This window comes from Helicoverpa zea, chromosome 25 (assembly GCF_022581195.2).
Source record: "Helicoverpa zea isolate HzStark_Cry1AcR chromosome 25, ilHelZeax1.1, whole genome shotgun sequence".
NCBI classification, from domain to species: Eukaryota; Metazoa; Arthropoda; class Insecta; order Lepidoptera; family Noctuidae; genus Helicoverpa; species Helicoverpa zea.
This window is the reverse complement of record NC_061476.1, coordinates 6,240,676-6,265,399: the sequence shown is the minus strand read 5'-3', so window position 1 is coordinate 6,265,399 and position 24,724 is coordinate 6,240,676. Positions and strand designations below refer to the sequence as shown.

Here is a 24,724-nt window from a genome sequence, read left to right as displayed (position 1 = left end):
TAAACTAAAAGTATTTAATTCTGTGATATTAAACTTCATGTTTGACTTTCACCTCTCCAAGATATGCTGTATTATATTTGCAGTTTATTGTGCTCATGGCCAAGTCAATATTATTGTAAAGTGAACGAAACTATTGATATAGTCACAAAATATTGATTTATTATTACAAATAAAGTAGAACAGGACTTGGCTTCTATGCGATCTCAAAACTTTTTACGGTGGAGGAATTGCGTAGAGGATTGGCTTTTTTTTACATTTAATGTTTTTGGTGGGATCTTGGTAATGTGCGCACTACCATTCATCTTCATACTGATTTATGAGCCCTACAAACTATCGGCCGACTAAAAGTTTGAGGAGTGAGAGTCTTCTAAGGGCATCAGTTTTGAACTAAGTTACACCTACATATCAATTAGTGTAACTTACACCATTTACACATCCATTTTACCCAGATCTCCTCTCCATACGAAATGACCAAGAAATAAGGACCACTTTATATTAGTTTAGGACCAGCTAAATCTAAATAGTGGGGTTTACTTACAATATCTCACTGTAATACTAAAACTGATTCTTGGAAAATGGTTTTAAGTATATTCAATATTGACTGAGCGAGGCCGGGAGGCGAACAGTAGCTTATTGGTATTTTGGATTCTGGTTCTAGTAAATATTGGTTCTAACCAGTTTTTGACCGTATATGGTTGATCGTTTTTCTTAGGATTTGTTGAAGATTCTCTTAGCTTAGAAGCATCTTTGAAATATTGGTATATCTTGTACTATAGTGATGTGGCAATCGTTTATAAGTAGCTATCGAATTGTCAATGTTTTATAGTAATTGGTAATGGCGGTTTTGAATTGTCAAGACATTCACATAAGTGCTTCGCTAATGTCAGTAACTAGTAAAAAATTGTGTTCAAAATTATTATTTCAAATGTCGAATATAATTTGATTCAATACCAAATATCAGCAATTTGTCATGTGTTGACAATATAATTAGTTAAATTGACTACAAACTTTGTTTCAAGTTTTTACTGTTAAATGACGAAAGAGATATAAAAAATAGAGTAAGTAAATACAAAATTACATAAATTCACTACTATTCAAACTAACGCATGTATCTATCTTTCTAAGGAAAGATGATCAGCAGAGATGACAAGGTAAAACAAATGTTGTTTCAAGTTAAACTCCTGCGCACCTATGCAAATAGGGCTCCCACTAAATTAATGTCAACATAAGACTGATCTTAACCGAGTATACTGAACTCTTTCACTATGTATTAATCCATTGAAAGTTGTTCAAATAACGAGAGAAATAATTTGGATTCCAAGGTAGCAATGTAATGTGAATTTATGATATTCCCATCATCGTAAAGTTTGCTCTACAAAAGCTTCCAGGCAGTTATACAGGTTGACGTAGGGTTGTCACAAAACATTTTTACTATTTTGTTATATTTAAAAATGTAAGTACTGAGAACTGTAATATTTTGTTTTGTTTTTAAGATTTTTTTTTTGAAAATTACCTTTTAGAAGCATTCCCAATACTATAATAAAAAATATCGATAATCGTACTATAGACAGCACAACACTTAACCACTAAAATCCAAAAAAAAGAAATAAAAAAAAAAAAACAATATTCCAATTTTGTAACTAAAAATAATACATTCTAAAAATATTCAAATTGTTCCCTTACACAGCCCTGGATGCGCGCGCGCATACAGTAGGGTCAATATTGACGATGGCAGTAAGCTGCGACGACCCGTCACGCGCATGCGTGTGTCAACATTTGTGTCCCGTCCGCGATCATGCGCCTATGATACTTCTTTATGGCATGTTATGGGAATAATTCTCTATGGTTACGAAAAAAGGAAAAGTCATGGTTCTTTTTGAATATCTTTACTCTTTGCTATGCTTTTGAAATGAAATGGCGGTATTTCATAATTTACTGAATCACTTCACATACTCCATTTATACGAAGCCTTTTTAGTGGGAAAGATGTAAAATTGTTCTCTAGAAGACGAGTGAAAACACGGGCAATAACTTAAGACATATAATTCTACACACACGCACTAACAAACCAATCATAGTGTTGACAAAGCTAAATAAATTATACTAAAAGTCGATAAAGACCGTATCATCAATAGTTTATGTCGAACATACACGAAGTTCCTTATAAACAAGTCTTGTATGAATATAGTTGTGTGTCTGTGTGCGTTGTTACTTGTTATGTCTGAGGTTTGTGATAAAGTCGCCGCATGTGTCCGATCGGCGCGGGCGCAGCGTCTTCGAATAGTGTTGTTGCGATATCGATGAATAGGAATTGAGGTATCTAAGTTCCTACATATACCTACCTTTGTAAGAAGTGGAAAGATTAGTTTAAAATAATATTATCTTGAAGGTGATAAAGAATATTTGTTGTGAATTTTTCTAATGCTGAAGTTGGTTGAACTATCTTGTGCACGTAAAAATAATAACATGCATTTCTAATAATATTCTAATTGTGCAATTGAAAAATAATTGAAATATCTGGAATTATTTTACAGCTACACCAAAATTAGAATATCACAACAAAGAGAATTCTAAGCACTAATTTTCACACAAAAGAACTAGTGCAGTACCCGTTACTTATCGATAAAACCAGAAAACTCAATTTTACTGATGGTCTGGGCGTGGTACATTGGTCGTAACAAAAACGAACCAACCAAAGTGTATATGTATGTATATATTGTTATTATTACGTGAAGAATACGTGTAAGAGACATGCAATGTGCAATAGAGTAGAATATGACGTCACTAAGCTTGCGTTGGGGCGGCACTAAAAGTTTTTTTAAGAATAGTAGGTGGAATATACTTAAAGGGTGAATTTTTTGAGTTTTTGTTGATATTTTTTGTAATAGGGTCTTTTGTTGTTAGCCAGTTATTTCAAGTGACTCCTAGTTGCTTGTTTTCGGTAAGTAATTTAATGCTGGTTACTCTTACTATGGTATGTAATCAAAAATTAAATAATCTTGAGGTAATCACTTTCAAAATCAAATTACCAGTATTAAGAAATTTTATTGGAAGAAGTTGTCGAAATGGTTTAATAAGCGCAGTTACATAAGTAATGATAAAATGACAGATAATATGATGCCGAAGACCAATAATCCCTAAATATATTGGAAAAGCTATTTCAAATAGCTGAAAATTTCTCACGTTTAATAGGAAATTTAATTTAAATTCTCCATTTCAAACCTGTAACTAACTACTAGTCTTAGTCATCATTTGAAATGGGTTTCATGATTTAATGCTAAACCCGTAGCTTTTAGCATAACATTACATTGAAGGGTTATATTTTATTACTAGTTTATGCATAATTTAGTCATAGAAATTATCCATAAATCACTATGCAATTAAAGTACGAAACCCACTTTCATCGCAGTTAATTACTTACAATTGAGGATTATTCTTCTAATAGGTACTAAATAAGCTATGGATATAAAATATTTTGAATCATAAAAGAACTTAACTAGAAAGAAAGAAAGAAAATAAAACACACACCTAAAATTAACTCTGGGTTAAGCTCGCTATTATACTTAAGCAGTGTTCAATAAAGTTTTTTTTAAGATTTGTTCGACTTACTTAATACCTCAGCATATTAGCCAAACATTGAAACAGTACACCATAAGATCAATAAAAGGCAAAGAAAAATACAAATAAAGAAACAAATTCAAGAAAAATAATACAAATCGAAAGCTCATATCGTGACCAAAACGTCGCATCGCTGTAACGCGCGCATCGTAATGATAGTGATGTGAACCTCTCGGCTGTGTATAATTTAGTAAGAATTGAGTTATTAGTAGTCTCCAGATACCAGTCCCAGCACTGGTTTAATGCGCCCGGCTTTCAACGTCTTAATGTGATTTTGATACAGTCAGATAGAAATTTGAGTACCACGTTAGATTCCAACTCAATTAAGATGTATTTTTTATGTTTTCTGTGACGAAATTAACAGATTCAAGTGTGCTATAACGAGGCTTGAGTTTAAGCGTGGGCAGATATCGGAATTGTTATGTTAAATATGTTTCAATAAACGTCTTTCTTTTTATGATTTCGATTTATTGTGTGTTGCGCAAGATTTTTTGGATAATGCATTTTGATTGTTTTGAATAGCTCTCAGTTGTTTGCCCTTTTATACTGTTCGGGTTCAAAAACCTTGTAAGAGTGGACTGCACTGGTTGACTATATGCATGATATAATACGGTTTTTTTGCTCCTTCCACTTGAAGTTTATTTAGCGTGGAGATCAAAAGGTTAGGTATTAATATTATTTATGTAGATTACGAGGTATTATAATATTATTTACTAGGTAAATATGACAAGATTTAGTTTGTGTAAAGTGTTTTGCACATATTCATAGGTCATCCATATAAAGTCCAGGTGACTTTCGACGCAATGAGTCCGTACAAAATTTTCTAATTTTGTGTGTTTTAATGTACCTTTTTAATATTAAGGTTTTAATTACTAACGCGTTTTACGCGATGTAACCTTGAACTAATGGGTTTGATACAGTCGAAAGTTCAAGTTCAAAGTTTTCAAGCCTTACATCAGATGCCTTAACTATACCCAAAGAGAATCGACTTAATTAAGTGTCATACCCGCTTTTTTAATACGGAAAGTCTTATTATTCCCTTTTGGTCCTTCAAGCCGGATTGTGGGCGTAAGTTTGTCGCTTTCTTATGGTCCCCATGAATTGATTAGGGTGTTTTTTGTAGTGCATTGTAGGGTAATCACGGTATGTCTTTTATCATGGTTAATGATCACGGATTAACATGTTGTGATGATGTGATGGGATGGCGATGACGTAGCTCGTTTTTGAATTTTGATATCGAATATAATGGGGTTTTTGTGCAGTCGTTTTTTTGTGAAAGGGGTAATTATTGTATGGTAGTTTTGTCATAGTTTTTGTTCGAATAATGTGATGCATTTGAACATAAATTTTCTATTAGTTTAGTTTTCGTCTTACCTATATGGAAGTACATTAATATTATTGATGCTGATAAATATACTAGTCATCAAAAGTAATATACAGTATACATTACTTGATACTAGAGAAACATAATTTAACTCATACTTCAACGCTTAACAATTATGAATTAATCTATTTTCTGTATATCATCTTTAAAGGTCTCGTAGTCCTCACCAGAAGTACGTATCAACATCATTCAAGTGTTATCAAAGGAAATAAGACTATATTTATAAGTACTTACGATACATTTTTAAAATAACAATAGCCATCTCCCGGGCCTATGCATTCCTTGTAACGGATGTTGGGTGATTAAGAAATAACTTATTATATATAACCCAGACATGCCCTGTCATGTTCTGTTTGTTAATTTAGAAGCCAACACTAATGACTAAGTGAGTTGCCTTTTCTTTATTGGGAAGTAATTAATTAATATTTTTACTCTTATAAAACTCCCAATTGAATAGATACGTCATTAAAATTCCGATATCTTTGAGATCTTACTCAAGGTCTGTCCCATCACTATTTATATTTTGAAGATAAAGGATGGTATTATGAAACGGTTGTTAACCTTTCGTTGCTACTCGTAAAAGTCTAGGGAAATTGTTTGCTCGTTAAACTTGGCTATTCCTATCTTTAAACCAGACCTGTTCCTACATCTGGCCACCAGACACAGACCGATTAACGCATTAAATATATCCTTTGAGTAATAATATCTATAGCACTAAGTATTCCAAAATAAATTCCGAATCAGAAAGCAGGACCGCGAAACGAGTCCTAACGAACTTAAATAATGTTTTTTTTTTATTCTTTTTCTATACTGGCAAGACAGCATGTCGGCGCACGAGTGTTGCTCGGGGCGATTTGGGCATTTTTTTTCTTCCATACGAGTTGCATTCGCCCAAGCTTGTTCTTGCGGGTAATGGCTTCATTATACCATTCGGAATCTCTGGAAAGAAACTTGGGGGCGGAGAGCAAAAACCTGAAGTGTAACTGTGTAGCTAGAGTGAGTTGCAAGTGTCTTTTAGAACAGTTGCTCTTTACACATGTCTGTTAATACTACAGCAGACAAAGAAACATGATCCTGTCTTCTTCATAATATAACGGGCAGAGGAGAACTTAAAAAATCTGACTAGTGAAAAAAGTGAAGTTAAAAATGTATGATTATGTACCTGTAGGTATCATAGAAGAAGAAGAAATGCTGTGCCTAAAAAATAATTCTTAAGATAAACATAGAGGATTGATGATGATAAACAATGATGTAACTGTAGGTATTTCTAACTTAAACGAATTTATTCCAGAAAATACTGGCTGTTTAAATTAAACCGTGTATTTGACAAAATTATTCCTGTGAATACACATAAACCTCAACAGCTAGTGGAATATAATTATCCCATTTTTTAAATTGAGCTCTCAGTTGCAAATCCTCGTTCTTTCCTTACCTCAAGGCTTCCTTACTTTTAGGGAAAGCTCGAAGGTTTAGTAGCTGTATAATGATACACCAATCGGGATCGCTTCGGTGATCGTTCCTGAGTTATTACGCAATTACGTCTTCAGTTTCGTGTATTTTAAAACAGCTTTTGTGTTGTAATTTTTGAAGAGATGATTCGGCGATCGCAAGATCTTGAATTCCAGTGGCTTCTTAACTGGCAGCTTATAATTTCATTGATATAGGTATTGAGAATTCAATGAGCTAGATTTTTTTGATAGTTAAAAGGCAGATTTTAAGTGCTATAATATTTGGGTAATCATATTGAAAACCAACTTTTAATAAGCATTTAATGTCCATCTCTGTAAAAAATGAAATTATAACTTCAAATTGCCTACTAATGAATCACATTAGAAAACCGAAACCGAGTTAATTAATCGATGAAAATGTCCCCACACTGGTTTCACTCGCGGAGGTCCCCAATTCAGTCTTATGTAATGACAGGTTCCTTGTAAATTCGTTGAAGGATCGCCATCGAATTTTTCATTTTAGTATCGAGCCTGAAGGTTGAGTTTTTATTTTTGCGCCTTGTAATTAGGCACGGAGCCTTCGCGTTACAGTTTCGGAGAATTGATAATTTGTTATCACTTAAGTGAAGCTGTGAGATGGGTCGCGAGTTGTGGATAATTGACGTTTGTATTAGATAATTTGCCATGTTATTTATTTACGTATGTAGCAAAGTAATGCTCATTATTTCTAATCAATTAATTTAACGTTAAAATTGTTTAACACTTCCATAAAGTCATTAAAACTATGACTCACAATCATGATTCAATTTACAACCATTCATTCACGCGTAACAATTCATACAGAACTATTATGCCTCATGTTTAAGTATAAACAAAATGAGAACAAAAAGGATCACTCGAACCACTAAAGACAGATTTTTATTACAGATTACAGTGTAACTAACGACTGTTCGCAGTCTTTTATTCTTGGCGAACAAAAACAACATTAATCTGAGCACAACGTGGTGTTTATCTCTATTCAGCCATTGAAAAGGTGCAATAAATATAGTAAGCACACTACGAGCAATTGAAATGTATACTACTTAATAATCGCCGGCATGCAACGCCAGCACACGATCTCGCTCCGTGTGGCCGACTCGGTTACCCTACGATTTTATCGATACCCGAGAATTTTTATTTCCCATCACCTTTACCAATACCGATACAACTTTTATTCGAATAAAAAATTCTATCGATATTTTTTACAATAACTTTCCCATCACTATTACGTTTGACGGCTTGAGATGTGGTTTTAGAAACCCAATAGGTTGATTAGGCATGATTGTTAGTCTTTCTTTTAATCATGTTGCTATTATTAAAGTTCTTGTTAACCTGACTATTATGAAATGTTCGGAGATAGAAATACTTAACAATGGTACTCTGAGATAAAGATTGAAGTGAGCTGTTATTTGGCGTTGATTTGACTTAGTATTACGGAAAATGGCATTATAAGTAGATATTCTGTAAATGAAAGTAGGTAATGGATGTAACATATCACTTCATCAATCATAAAAAAAATACTATACAATTCCTTGAAGTGTTTTCGCAAATTGCTTATCAATACTAAATAGTCTACAGGTAACTTGTATTCTAAACTGGAAAATAAAGCTTCTTAATCGTCAAAAAATGCGAACAATACAATCGTTAAAAACTAAGTCAGTCTATTGCTTGTCTATAAAAAAAGCCGTCTCCACAATGTCAATTTGACGTTTAAAATTCCGCGGTAGTGTCAGCCTGAATGCAATCGATTCATTCGATAATCGAGTACCGTCACGTGTGGTCAGATCGTAATGTATCGATATGTCGCGCGGATAAGTCCGTTGACAACGCCACAACTAGTTGGTTCCCGCCATATTTACCATGTCCAACACTAAAGATTTATAATATAAAGTGCGCGTGCGCATATTGCGGTTTTATAGAGGTGGGGCATGATTTAGTGTTTTGTAATTGAAGCTAGTAGTGATGTAGGGGATTTTAATTGTACGATTAATTATGTTCTTGTGGTGGTAAATGGAATTTCTATTATGGTAGCGTTTAGATTTGAAGGGTTGGGATTAAGTGGTTATTTTGTGGTTTAATTAGTTTGTTATTTCTGGACCACCTTGTGTTACGCAGAAATAGGCCTTAGATTTGGAAATATCAGATATAATAACAAAAACCAGGCCATGGTATTTCAACTCGATACTTCACATTACTTTATGCATACAATTACATATTACCTACTATAAAACATAAAAAAATCTACAAGCTATTTATCACAATAATTAACATGTAAACAAAGCGGCTACCGTACAAACACAAATTCCTCATATAATTACATTCATGTTTCTAGCCCGGGCTAGATTACAAGCATTTTTTATTCCCTAGCCGCGTAGTCGCCTAGTCGGCTTGTTCCCATTTACCCCAAAGTCCCAAAGTTTTCTCTTAGCAAAGCTTTCATACATTCCTTCCACATGGGTCCAAAAAATTGTGTGTATCTTCAGCAAAATATCAAAATTTCGTCTCTGTACTTAAAATCTTTTAGGGCTAGGGGGAAGGTTTTTATTATTTTGAAAGAATGTAAAAACAAAACAAAAAAACTAAAAGTATCAAAAAATTCATCCCCATCGCCGTCGACTGGGAGCATACCCAAGAGGCTGGCAGCCAACCTTGTTAGATCGCCATGCTGATCCTTCGTTCGAGGTTTGAAATTCTTTTGAAAGAATTGTTTGGGACTGAGTTTGTGGTGCAGGTAGGAACAAGCCGCCTAGTCGCCTAGGTGCCTAGTCGCCTAGGTCCCCTGTCGTATAGGCGCGATATTACCGCTAGATTCGCCGGATAAAGCGAGTGCTATCAAGTTCCTGCTAAGATCTTAATCGGGAGATGTATTAGCGCGGTCCAAGGATGGTGGTGCAAGTTACAAACGATAGTTTTATATGCGTTGAAAATCTAAATTCAATAATGTGTTGAAAAATTATGCCGAAAAAAACTGATTGAATTTTAAAATTAGAGTCAATGAAAATAGACTTTTCCTTTATTCTTTTGTACAGTGTTAATGCTAGGGAAATTCTTGATTAATTTATCCTTTATTTTTGCCGGGACAGTTAAAATCTGCTTAGTCAAAATACAACACTCAGGCTGTTGAGAAAGTTTGATCTAAATTAAATACTTATATGTGTCAAATGTCAATGCAAACACCTGTCAAAAATATTTATTAAAACTAAAAATATCTATTATTCTAACGCTCACGTTCCCGCTCTAACTTAACCCCACCACCGCTCACCTCGGTCGCACATACATGCATCTTTAAACACTTATAAAGCATTGTGTTGGCAGCTAATTAACCCAAGCAAGATTTATCGCGCTCACTCGCGACCATGATAAAAGATTAAAAGTCATTTATTCAAATAGACACTTCAGAAAGAAAATCAGCACTTTTGAAGGTCACAAAAGACAGTATCCAAAACGCCCGCCCACCACTTCCTATGTGTTTCTGCTGGGAAGAAGAAGTGGTGGAACAAACTCCCGAGCAACATGACATGATATTGCCCCTTCGGTGCGACTCTGGAACTTTTGCAAAAATGCAAAAATGAGTTAAATATCTAGAATTAGAATTTATTTATTTGATTGAAATATGGTTACAATTACAGGTCTTAAAATACATTTTTTTTCTTCATATCTCACCTCATATTCAGCAAAAAATATCTTAAAGCACCCCTTGACTTTGTCGTTATAGTTCATCTCATTTACTTATTCATTGTTCTATGAGGTGTCAAAGTTTAAAATGCTTCTAGTAAAAAACTTAATTTTTGCATAAGAGACAGTCACTAAGATATAGTACCAACAATGACCCAACCCGCTTTCTCAAAATCGATTTCATATCAGGCTTAATTGATATATGGAATGATTAAAAAATCGTTTTAATTGAACAGCCTGATCTTTCGTAACTTACGATATCGATTAAAAATGTATCGAGTTTCGATTATCGAGTTGATTGATTCGTTTTGTGTGATTGTTCGTTTGTTTGGCGATTATTTTATTTAAGTTACATAAACACTAAATACCATATTTTTACATAGTTTTCTACTTTGTTGAATAACACTCGTTCAGTAGAAATCAAATTGATTAAGATTCATTCTTTTTAACAAACACACTTCAATTATAACCAATGTTATTGAGAGATTCAATAAATGGGAGGCTCGTTAGAAAATATCAATTAATTGCTAAGCTTTATTTTATTGATTATACATATTACTTTCTAGAATATAGTAATATTAAACTAATATGGCAATATTATGGAACCCATAGATACTTCTTTTATTTAGTCGGACAGACGGTTTTTTTTTAAGCCAGATAATGTTAAGTCTTATATATTTTAAAATATCTAGACACACGGCAGTGTGTCCGCCAAGTTCGAGCAAAAAAGGCGACACACCGGCCGTGGGTTATATTACACGAACCATTTCGGGCCAAATTCGACCCCCCTGTAACTCAAAATCTATTTTATTTACGCATATCAAATTTCTAGTATCTGTTGAGACCCCCTCACTTATCTAAAATACAAAATTTCATTAATATACCTATTGTAGGTCTTGAGATATTGACGTCAGAAAATCGCTATTTTTACTAAACACTCACTGACTGACTCACTCATCAAAAACCTAGACCACTTCCAATGGTCGTATTGACTTGAAATTTGGCATGGAGGTAGGTCTTTATGTCAAGGTAAAGGAAAAAATCTGAAAATGGCCAAGTGTGAGTCGGTTTCAAAATAATGAAGGTGTTTTATACCCGGTGTAAATTTATACCCCTAAGGAACTAAAACGAACTAAATTTATCTATATTTATATAATATATCTTCGAATGGTACAAAGGTTTGTATTTAGTCAAAGTAAAGTAAAAATCTGAAAACGGCCAAGTGTGAATCACTTTAGAAAATAACGAATGTGTAACTTTGATCCACGAACATAATATATGATAACATGTCATGTCAGTCAGTTGGTAAATCTAGTCATAGTTAATCTAGTTCATTTCTTTGTAAGAAACATAGTGCATATTAAAAAATCTAAAAGATAGTATAAATGAGACATTTCTTTAACTAACTTCATCATAAGAAAAAAATAAAATAAACAACCTTACAAAAATAAATGAAATCCCACCCAAAACAAAAATGTGAAAGACTGCCAAGTTCGATAATATGGGAATGCTTTGCCTATAAAAGAAGTGAGATCTGAATAAGTACCAAGTTCCATACACATACCTCAGTTAAAAATAGTTACTTTTTAATGATGATTACTTGGCAAGTTTTAATAGAAAATTAAATACTTGATTCATTGCGTTTAGTAGGTTTATAACAAGGTGTATGAAAACTTGCCAAGTAACATCATAAAAAGTAACTATTTTTAACTGAGGTATGTGTATGGAACTTGGTACTTATTCAGATCTCACTTCTTTTATAGGCAAAGCATTCCCATATTATCGAACTTGGCAGTCTTTCACATTTTTGTTTTGGGTGGGATAATTATGTCGTTAGCTCTTCCATTAAAATAATAGCTATCTAAATCAAACAAAAACAGCAAAAAATAATGCAATTCGCACATATCGCTAACGATTGTCTTGATTGAGACTTCACAATTTTAAAATACAAACAAAACAAAACATACAATTTACTTCATCATTACTCCACATTTCGAGGTATCACGTACAAAAATCAACATTATTACCAAAAAGTACAGTAATCATTCGTTATAATAATCATTTCTGACCACAAAAAAAAAACAAATTGGAACTGTCAAAAAATCACCCCCTCGTAAGGCTCGACGACTTTATAAGGCCGTTGTACACTCGCTTTAAGGCAGGCTCACACTGAACCCGGCGGATAATTAAAGAGGCCAGTGGATGATAAATAATCGAGTGTCCGCGTTTTTACCGCAGATGTCATTATCTCGGCCGACTCTATCAGCCGTCACTCGATTACGCAGATGTGTGTAGAGTGGGTAATACCGCTGCAGTTTTGTGCATTTTATTCGTACTTTTGAGACTAGCGACTTTTTTTTAATTTAAAGTTTTTGTTTTATAGTTTTTTTATTACCTATTAGAAATTTTACGCATATTGCCTACCGGTTCTATTATACCCTAACCACATCTTACTGCTAATAGCTTATTATTAAAAATCAATGTTCAATGCAAGTTTGAGAGTTCAAAGTTTGAGAAAAGGCTCGGGAGATGATCAAGCTGATATTCACATAAGAATTTACTACATTGTATAGTATTGACGTTTAAGGTTTCAATTTAACTTACATAATTTTGATTTACACTATTGTTGTTAGTACACTATTTGTTGTCATGTTACTATTCTACCATGATGCGGCAATAAAATTTACTTATTTATACTTCATGAACATAAAATGGTTTATTAGCGGACTTAATGCCACAAAGCATTCTCTACCAGTCAACCATCGGTTTATTTCTCCTACAAAATTGATTAGGTCAGTTTTAACAGCTCTATATAGTTCCCCTTCTACATCTTCAGCGTAGCGCATGAATAATCGAAAGGTCCAAGTTGATGAGTGCGCGTGAGAGCTTTTTTGTCTCAACCGGTGCACACACTGCAAGGAAAAAAACTCGGGACAAATAATTATTATTGTGTTAAAAAAATGTCCCTTAATTGTAACCGTTGTACGCTCGTTAATTTTTAACGCGAGTTATGGTCACAGCAGTTTTTTGTGTAGTCTAGTGTTGGAATTTTTCGTGTGGTTTTTTTTTTGGTAGCTGTTAATGTCATCATCATCTCCCGAGCCTTTTCCCAACTATGTTGGGGTCGGTCTGTCTAACTGGATGCAGCTGAGTACCAGTGTTTTACAAATAGTATCACCTATCTGACCTCCTCAACCCAGTTACCCGGGCAACTCAATACCCCTTGGTATGACTGGTTGTCAGACTTACTGGCTGCTGACTACCCGTAACGACTGCCAAAGATGTTCAATATAATAACTAATAATGTAGTTACGATTATTATTTCACTGCGATAAACTTGAACTATAAAGTTTAAAATAACAACGTGAATGCACTGCTAAATTATGATATTAATATCAAAAGCGCAATTTCCTCAACACTCTCGATGCAATTCGAAAGATAAATATAGCAATCAGGGGTCAGTGTAAAAACAATAAATTACTTACCAAAAACGAAATTAAACAGCACGTACGAACAATCAGAAATGACTCAAATATATTGAAAAAGACTATTTTTGGTGATACCACTCTTATGCACTTAATCAACGTATATGGGAAGTATGTATTGACTGAGTCAATAAATTTAATATTTTTGCCATTGTAGTAAACCAAAAAAAAATATTTTTTTTTGCATTTTTTTTTACTTTTTTCTCTTGTGCAAATGGAATGAACGATTATAAATGCATTACTTTTGTTTGCAGATGTCCGTAACTGGTTGCAATTTCAACTGGTAAGTAAAAATTGTTCTTTTTGTATTTTTTTGTACGTAACGATGTTTTAATTACTGCAGTTTTAGAGCTGACGCACACTGCAAACTTTTAGTCGGGCGATATTTTGTTTGTGTCATAAATCAGTATGAAGATGAATGGTATGATGGTTTGATTAGAATCAAGATTTTCTAAAAAAATGTCAATCATCGGGTCAACTGTCGGCCGACTGTTTAGTCTTCAGATTGCGGCCACTCTTAAAGCAAGTCATTAGTTGAAACAATTAACACCAGTAGAAACATGAACTTCGGCGACTGTTACAAATTGTACTTTTCAATTATAGGATCCCTTTTTAGTATTTTTAATTAATAGAGAAGTGTCAGTTTTCTTGTTTCAATTTTAGGGTTAACTTTTTTACGAAATGTAGTTCTATTTATTTTTATTTTATTCATAGTGTTTTTCAATATTAAATAGACACTAGACAGTAACTTAGCACTTATGTATAACATTTTATTTATTGGTACTTTATTAAAAATGTCACACAGAATAATAAAATAATAACTTTTGACATAATTTATATTTTGTTATATAAAAGTTTAGTAAAACTTTTGCTCGTTTTTCGAAAACATTTATTATATTCTCGTTATTTTTAACACTTTTGATGGTTTCCCAACATGCAATATTAGCAATATTTTTTCGTATAACTAGTTACTCTTCGAGAATATTAATTTTCTCAATAATTTTATTAACATTTAACAAGACTGACCTTAATTTTTTTTTGTAATTTATTTCGTAAGTCACGCGAAGATGTTAACCTTAATTGTTTAAAGATATAATAATTATTTTTTGAAATATATGGATCTTGTATTTAAAATATAATTTATGATGAGTCCTGTTAGTAACGGAACCACTTATTATGACACGATTACAATTAGGGGGTAGACACCTGCTAAGTTGTTGTTAAGTTTGTTAAATTTAATCTGCTTTTTATTCAATACAGTTTGTTAAAGCAAATTGGCGAATGAAACAAGTACCTTAAATAAATAAAAGTTTTGTTTTGGCCGACAAATTATTTAGCGAAAAAAACTAACTACATATACTAAACGATTTATGTAAATAAATAAATTAGAGGTATATTTACCAAAGTGAAAAAAAAAAAAACAACTTAATGGTCTTTATAAATCTCAGATTTTAAGTCTTAATATTTTAAATGAATTAAAAAAATATATATGTACAAATTCTTTCATAAAACGTAATAGACATTGTATAACGATGGGTAAATAGTCCTATAAGTTAACCCCGTGGATTCCATTACAATTAAAATCTACTTTGTACGCATGGCTATTTTATTAATTATATGCAATAGATGGTTGGCACTTAGTACCTGTGTCCAATACACCTGCTTGGTACCCCGTGGGTATAACGCAATATATTTCCAGTTTTATATATATTTAAAGCTTCATTACTACGTCAATAAATTATAGGAAAAACTTAAAAAAATAAGGGTTTCTGTCTATTTGTAATAATATAAATTATAGACGTCGAAAGATGTTCCCTTAAGGGTTAAGGACTCGCTTTTTCTTTGCTTGTTATAAACTAATATAACATTTATTAAACCAATACAGGATAAAAACCGGGACAAAATAAAACATAGGCCAAGCAAAATGATTTATGTATGATAACTGCAGATTCTTTACAAATAAAAATTAATTTAACAACAGGATAACCATAACTTATTTTGAAAATAGTAGAACTTCCCGTGGTTTCAGCCGTGTACCGAGGGAATTACTTCCCGTGACTAGATAAAAAGTAGCCTATGTATATCCTTACTTAGGCTCTAGTAGACTACTTTGGTACCAAACAATTAGGTTTACGTCGTCATTCTAGCGCTAAAGTGTGGAACACAGAAAGCTTTTCTAGAACATATAAATAATTATTATTGTAGAACTTTCGCATTTATGATATTATTACTAAGAATATAGGTAAGCTGTATTTCAGTGTGCAATTCAGGCAAAGCTCTAAGAAGTAAACCGGTACTATTAAATTTTACCGATCAGACTCAAACCTTAACTCATAATAGAGAGATCATAATATTCGCGGTCCCATAAAAGTCATGTGATAACTTTATACTTAGTTTTATTGCTAATAAATTCGAATTTATTTTGTTGTTATACCTATTTGATTTTGTATCGTAAATATAAAGTTCTTGGTATATTTGCAAGTCAGTGTAATTTCGTATAATATGAAAATATAAACGGTTTTCAGATTGGTAATTCCTGAGATTAGCACATTCAAAGAAATAAACATACTCTTCAGCTTAATAATATGAATAAAGATTTCAGTTCAGTGGTGTGATTCTGTAAGACTTCATTCTTAACTTCGCATCTGAATCCGCCGTGAGTTTCGTGATTGGCATTCTCAAACTACACTAGCGCTACTCTTGCGAGCGTGTTTCCGATTTGAACTAAATTAAACTCGAGATTTTGACAGATGAAGTATGAGATGACTTTTAGAACGTTTTGAACCGAATGCGAAGTGAGAGTGAATAGCGAAGTGAAATGCGAGTTGTTGTCTGAATTTTATAGAATCGACGTACTGTTCTGATCAGTCCACACAAAAAAGTATTAAATACATCTAAATATAGCAGTAACTTCCCAACTTGATAGAAATCGGTCCCATTTAAATCGAAATCCATAAGCTTATAACCATTATAAAAATTCTAGCACCAAATTAAACCATTAAAACCTACACACAATAACAACACAGCGTAAATCATAACCAAAGTTATTATAAATCAATGTTTACATTCTCAAACTATAAAAGAAAGTTAACTTAAACCTGTTTAGGTCCACAAAAAGTATAAAAGCCGAGTTTAATTTCGTAAACAGAACGATAAAGCATTTTGTGCGTGACTTAAACTCGGTCTTACATTGTAAGGGCAGTAGGCAATGTAAAAATACTTGCGTATCGGGGCGAAGCATGGAGAAATAATAACTACCAGATAAATCATAATGCAAAATCTCTTAAGAATGCTGGTGTTCGGACGACGACGAACGTTACTAGCTCTGCCTTTTTACGCCTTTTATGGAAAGCGCCTATTATTTTCAAATTAAAATCACTAATCAATTAATAGGTACCAATCTTTGACTGGATGGTTTTGGTTTGACATGCAACCCGAACATCTCGTTAGTTCTGGTAACATGGTCATAGTCCTGTTCACACCTAGAAAGAAAGAAAGAAAGAAATAAACATTCATTTGCAACAATATGGATACAATAAGTTGTAACCATACTCTGCCATAATCAGGCGTAGCTACCGTACGTTACCGTGACCTACAAGAGGGCTCCTGACCTACCTTTCTTGCATCTCTGCTTTCTTTCCTTCCTCCGTGTTACAAGTTTAGAGAAATTCATTATGCGTTGGTTTTACGAAAACAATGAGGGAATAAAGGATTAAGTGTAGCACTGAAACACGGCTATTTAAGGTTGAATGTACGACTTATGCTTGCTCATTGCTGTTTTTGCTTTTGTTAGGAAATCGATACATTGATACGTTGGGTAACACAACACTAATAATTCGACTTACAATTCCTGGTAAAAGGCAAAAAAAAATGTGGAAGGTATAGAATCGGAAACGTAGTTTTCTAATTGCAAAATCATTTTCAAAATCGGGTCAGCAGATCTAGAGGATACTTTTCATAACTAACAAAGTTTACTTTTCTCAAAGTCAAAACATTTTTTTTATGTAGGTCTTTACAAGCACGATTTTTATGAATTTCGAAAATATACATAAGGTTGATTCTAGTAGTCCATTTCAAAAGTAGCTCCCTATGGAGAAGAACAGGCAAGAAACATGAACGGTGAAGAAACATGGTGTAGAATTTTCAGCCATTGAAAACTGAGTAAAATTCGAATAAAACAAATGAATACAAGAAAACAGATAATGGACGGCGACATGTTGATCGAACGTGTCTGTATGTTTGTTTACATGTCTGCCCCGATCGCGCTTGTCCAAACTTTTGTAATATACATGTCCGACTATATTTAGATTGAGTTCATTAATACGATTATTGGAAACCGCTGTTTATGTTTCGTCTTGATATATAAGAACTGTTAAGCAAAGCTTGGTGCGGCCGAATCAAGATAGGTGACCATCTTGCCATGACTAGTTCCTCCGTGCTTTGAAAGGCACGTTAAACCAGTGGGTCCTGGCTGTCATTTGAACATATTTAGCAGTCGTTACAGGTATTCAGGAGCCAGAAGTATGACAACCAGTCTCACCAAGGAGTTTCGAGTTGACCATGTCACTTGGTTGAGGAGATTAGAAAGGCAGTCGATCCATGTAAAACAATTGTACTCAGTTACAATCGGGTAAGACTGGAAGCCGACCCTAACCTAGTTTGGGAAAAGGCTAGGCAGATAATGAAATAAAGAAGATCTTCCATAAAATGTGGAGTATAGACCACTATAATCTAAAATACCATCTTCACAAGGCCACTGCCATATGAAACGGAAATAGAGCATTTATTTAACGTTCATATGCAGTAATGCCAGTTTTTGTACCAGCCATTTCCTTTTGAGAGTAATCAATATTAGAAGTTGTGTTGTTTTTTGTTAACACATTGTAATTGTCTGGGAGAATACTGTTTGTTGTATGTCGGAGTTATTTTATGACTTAATAGCAGGCTTCCGCAAAAGTTTAAGACAATATTATAAAATAGCTGGTAGCTATTTTGTTTTCTTTCATTTAATTTGTATTCTATTTTTTTGGGAAATGTAATGGATAGAGCCACATATCACCATCTTTCATGGTTTAAATCTGGCTCCCTACATATTTTGATCGTAATAAATTCAAAAATTTTGCCGCGAAAATTATATGCCTAAAAAAGTGTCAAATCTAATATTATCTAGTAAAGAGGAAAATGCAGTGTTTTTAACTGAACTGTGATCAAGTGGTATATCCCTATAATCTCCAGACTGGACATACTGGCACACCAAAAAAAGAAAACTGACAGCTTATAAAACTTTTCGAGGTAACGCAACGGTCCCCCATTCATGGACATTTGACAGTCACTTCAAACTTGGTATTTCCCAGTACAAAAATGGGAATTATTATTATTATTGGTAATAGTGAGTACACTGGTATTATTATAATCCAGTAACAAATGATTCGAGCCACGCTTGCGTTCCGTAACCACGCATGTGTCGGGTTAAGGCGAAGTCTATAAGAATTTCAGCTAATATTTTAAGATTTATTTAGAAGAAAGTAATCTTGATTATTTTTGATGGGTAAGATGAGTAAATACAGTGCTCTAATGTAAAAGGGTTAGATATATACTTGTACAATGTACATACATACTTATATATACAAATATTACATACAGGAAACATATTTGCTTGTTTGTTTTGTTTATACCCTAACGGAACCGAAACGACTGAAATGATTTTAAAATTCTATCACTTTAGAATCTATACCATTCCTGTAGCTATATTTTATACTGAAATTAGTAACCATAGGATGCAGGTAAAACCGCCCTAAATAACTATCGCGGTCATAAATGGTTTCCGTGTCTTAGACCGAAGTGACTACCGTTTATTTTCGGGTCTAAATACTCAATTCTTTATTAGCATTTCATATATATGATTAGGTTTCTTCACAAATTCAGTAGTCGGTGAATCATCGTACACCGTTCTATAGTACCCGTACAGAAGTCCATCCCCTTAATCAGGTAGAACCGCGTTTGGTATGCGCGCACGCATCTCTAGGACCATTTCTAAGAAACGAGATAAAAACCACCGGCGACACTCAATTTATTGTGCTTTTTAAGTATTTACATACTTTTTGTAATACATATGTAAGTAAAATAACTTAAAGTCTATATTTTATTAGAATATTGTATGATATTTGACGTTGGTAGTTGTATTTAAATGTTACATTTGTAGCTGTCGGATAATATTGTAAGCCTGGTTAGACCTGTCTATTTTTTGTTGTCTAGTCTGTGGTAGGGTTGTCATTTTATATAGAGGTTTTATGCCACCTAGCTAAGTTTGTTTACCAAGTCGATTCATCATCAGCCTATCGCAGTCCATTGCTGGACATAAGCCTCTCTAAGTGCACGCCACTGAGATCGATTTTCGGCTTCTCACATCCAGCTCCTGCCAGCCGTCCAACAAGTCTTTATTAAGATGAGGTCACGGCTTCAATTCCCGGATTGATCAGTAGATTTATTCACGGGTGAAGAATTAAAGAAATAAAAATAAATGATAAATAAAAAATACATACCATGTAGATACAAAAAAAAAACTTACACACAGAACCGATTATATAAAGACAAGTAAATATATTAAATCAAGTGTGACAACCCTAGTTTTTGATATATCGTAAGTAAGATATGCGTGTATGGCTTAAAAAAACAGGAGGTTTGTACAAAAGGATGTGTTGGACAGATCATTAATAATATTAATATTTTTCTAACACTGGATTGAAATAACCACCTTTTTATAGTTATGTACCCACTAATTTAAGACTGTCCGAAACTTATTTGCACATGAAATACGTGACAAAATAAAAACTTTTTACATAATCGTCACACTAATTTCAATAATATACACAAAACATTCTCATAAGTGTGACAAATACTATTCTGAAAACCGCATCAAAATCGGTTCAGCGAAACGCGAGATAATCGCGCACAAACATACACACATACAGGTCAAACTGCGAATTTCCTTTTTATGAAGTCGGTTAAAAAGGAAATTGACACAAAATAACAACATCATGATACACAATGTCAGTAGTTACTCAGGACATGCGTGACTCGATCGAGATGTGAACCTGGGACCTCTGACACGGAGGCCGCAAGCGACTCAAGACTACTGTTGACTGTTTTTCCTTATCGCTTTGGCCTTATATTTTTATTTTATTACGTTGTTTAATTGAATTAAATTGTTGATATATTTCTTGATTAATGTCTTCTTTGCCAGATGGTCTCAATAAGTTTTTTCTATTTGTATATATTTTTAATTGTAGTTTGTTTGTTTGAACGCGCAAATCTCAATAAATAGGTACTAGACTGACTTGAAAAAATATTTCAGCTTTAGATGGCTTATTTATCGAAGGATTTCTCAGTGTCGAATAGCAAAATTTCATTGCTGTTCAAAGTCAAAGTCAAATAATTTATTTCATTTAGGCCTTTATAAAATATAAACGTCAAAAATATTACTAATTTTAATTCTAGTTGCACTGTAAAATCTGTTTGTAAAATCATAAATATGAAATTCCCAAATTATTTCAGCAGTAGATTTAATAAAACTTCAGCAATAGAAAATGTATAAAAATCTAAAATATGTCTCTATTGTTATCAAGCATTTCACCTTGCGGTCAAAATGTTCACGCTCACTTAGAACTATGTACAAATAAAAGAGTTCAGTCTAACCGCAGAGCTTTCCTGCGCACGCGCCTATAATTTGTATTGTGCGGTTTCTATTAGGCGTGTGTAGTGATGGTGATCAAATGTAGATCGATTTGTTTTGAAGTTTATTCTATGGAGGGTGAGAATTCGAAATAATATTTTTGATGTAGAATTTTGGGTCCTTACGAAGTTACACACACTTATTCAGATCTAACGGCGAACAATTTTGGTCAACTTCTGCTTCCATAAAAAAGAGATCATCTTTGTTGAGAAATATGTGGAATTGTAGCATTGATAGATAAAGACAAGGCACGTAACATATAGATGATAGCGGACCAAACTTTTACCGTTGTTTCCTAGTTTTCTGCATATTCTTATGTCTTAAAAACTTATCATCCTCCTGTCCTTATCACAATTTTATTTGGGGTCGGTGCAGCATGTTTTCTCCTTCCATATTCTTCATTCACTAGTAAGGTTCTTAAAGACTATGAGCAGAAAAATCCAGAAGTATCTCGTTGGGTGGTCACCAATCATTTACAATTATGGCATATCTACTTACATCTAATTGCTTAAGTATAAATAAAGATGTAGTTATTCCACTTCCTTTTGCGGTAATCTTAATAATCAGTGAAGTCAGGAGTTCAATTCCTGACCCGTGAAACTGTTGATCCACTCATATTACTAAGGTTAATTAGAATATTAGAGAGTAATTAGGTCTAAGAGTTATGCGTATTAATGATAAACTAGACACAAAACAATTTGGAACATGAAGCATCTTATTTATTAAATTCGAAGATTATTTAAGGAAGCTAATTTATTAGTTACAAAAAAATTTGAAGGCACAAAACACAGCTCTAAACTTGAAGTAATTAAACAATGATTTGATAAAAGTACAACGATTTATTAAATAAAATATGAATTGTGAAAAATAACTATCTCATGTGTAAACCAGACACCACAGAGTACAGATAAAATACAAAGTAAACGTTATAAAAGACAACAAGGTTAAATTTAACTATTCCAACAAGACGTGCATTACAGTTTTATTCTTAGTTTAATTTACTATGTGACACCTCAAAAACCAGCCATCATTGAAAACCAAGCCACACCCCAATCATTATAAAGAACTGCAAACAGCTAGCAGTCTAAATCCCCATCGTTACGCATCGCATGTATTTCTGACGTCTTAAAACAATGAAAATTTTTATTTATCACCACTTCACCGTCTATCGTCTGGGTATGCTAACCGATTTTGGATTCAATGCATCGATCTTTTTCGGTTCTCGATTCATAAATCGATTCGGCACTTGCGAATTCTAAACATGTATTGTATGTAATTAAATAATTGTAATGTGCGGTTCGTAGTGGGATAATTTGCTAAACGTGGTCTGTTTTCGGTTAGTGAAATGTTTTCATTGATATCTAATTTTGGTTTCGATGTATGTAGCTTAGATTTTGAAACCAAAATTGATAAGTATATCATTTAAAAGCTAAACAACTTTTTTTTCCGACGTCAAAAATCATCAAATGGCCCGCTGTGGGTTAGCAGCGGTGAGGGAGTGTCAGACTCTTACTGACTAAAAACCGTCGTGTTCCGTCATTGGCTTTTTATGTACCAGGGCCGCGGTATCTCTTTCGAACAACCCCCAGCCCCGGAAAGCTATATTACTTGAAAGTTTCAACGCCAACAATCAAGTTAATGTATAAAAACTAGATTGATCAGATCCTTCGACCTGATGTGACATACACACACATCCTTCACCAAGTAGTAAAAGTCTATTTTATGTGCCATGTTTTAATGAACCAAGTTTCCTGGTTACCCAAGACCCTGTTCGACTTACTGAACCAAAAGTCACGAAACAAAAAGGAAAGGACAGTAAATCTTATCCTACAATCTTATCTGTATGTCCAAGGAGTATAACTTCAAGTTATTCAGGAGACATCTTTGGACATCGCTTGAATATAATCAGTTTTCCACTAAGTCGTAAATTTTCTCTTTTCAACACCACTCCATTCAATGAATCTGTAATTCATTTGATTACATGAACTACTTAGCTAGAGAGAAGTCTGTGTTTATTTGATTTACTTACATACATTAGTATTTTATCTCGATGATTTAATGGTATTTCTACATGGATGTCAATTCTTCCTTTGTGATAAGATAAAGCAATGTTCCATGTTTTTGTATCTTCATCAACTTTTTTATTTGATGGAGACATCAGAATAATCACAAGGTATCAATTGGATTTACCAAACAGATTTATCCTCAAGTTATTAACCGCAAAACTAAATCTTGCATGTCTTCAAAGCCATGTTTTGCTTTATACTGACTTTGAAAGTCCAAAAATTCTTAAAAACAATACTTAGTTGAGGATTTTCTCTCCAAACACAGCATTCGGTCACTTCACTCATGGTAAATTCGTCACGCTGTCCATTTTTGCTTTATTTCTACTCATTAGAAGTACGGTCACATCTCTTGGCATATTTTCTTGTATTGTTAGTCAAATATGTATTTTGAAATATCACATTTGTTACGTTTGTCGATATTGTTGGAACTTCATGTTTTCTTTAGCATGTTTCTGTGTTAAGAGTTTTATAGCTATAATGTCGAAATTAGTAGTATCTACCTTGATTTCTTTTTGCAAATCTTTATTTTTGTCATCTAGATTATTTCCTTTATTTAATTGAGCAATATCATGAGTGACATAATTTTTATTACTTATTTTATTATCTTCTCTCTCTGATTTTGCAGAAATTTACGCATCAAACTATTAGACTTTTTGATGTTAAAAATATCTATCAAAAGTACGCTTTTTCTTTTACAAGCTGATGATGGATCTCGGCCAAGTCCGAGTGCTTGATTTTTATTGATTCTCAGTTTATATAGCCGCGTTAAAACATTTATATCAGTTATTTATTTGTTCCACAAATACACCACTTTCCGTTTCATATAATTTTGTCTTCACTTTGAAGGACAAGATTGTTGCAAAATAAACTGTTATCTCTTCTTATACTTTATAGGATGTACGATTTATCAACAAAATGAAAAATAAACCCTGACTTAAATCATGTAATTGTACCTACATGAGTAGGTTTCAAATCTCAAAAACTTACAGTTCCTCCCAAAGAAGAAAAATAAGTGATCATAAAGATATAAATTAAATCAAATTCTCACGATTTTATTCACAGCTATCAAAAGACCATCAACGCTGTTAATCAGCCATAGATGTCACAAAAATAACGTGTCAAATAAAATCCTGCTACACATGTCGAGACCATTCCAAGGTTTGCTTTAAACGGATTAAAATTCGTTCCTCATTTAGAAAAAAAGAAGTTAAAATTTATAGTTCCTAAAAAGCGGGCCGTAAAGACAGCAATAAACCGGCTAGTTCCACCGCCTATAAA

General features: G+C 33.2%; 1 protein-coding gene across 3 annotated transcripts in view; it reads left to right on the top strand.

The window, feature by feature from the left end:
* LOC124642644 (zinc finger protein GLI4) overlaps positions 1-24,724 on the top strand; it is a 109,279-nt gene that overhangs the window by 18,645 nt on the left and 65,910 nt on the right. For 2 of the 3 annotated variants that reach the window (XM_047181195.1, XM_047181197.1), the window contains exon 2: positions 13,903-13,931. The exons of the other annotated variant lie outside the window; for it this stretch is intronic. The gene's annotated coding sequence lies outside the window, so the exon portion shown is untranslated. The remainder of the gene's footprint in view (positions 1-13,902; positions 13,932-24,724) is intronic. 3 annotated transcript variants of the gene reach the window in all.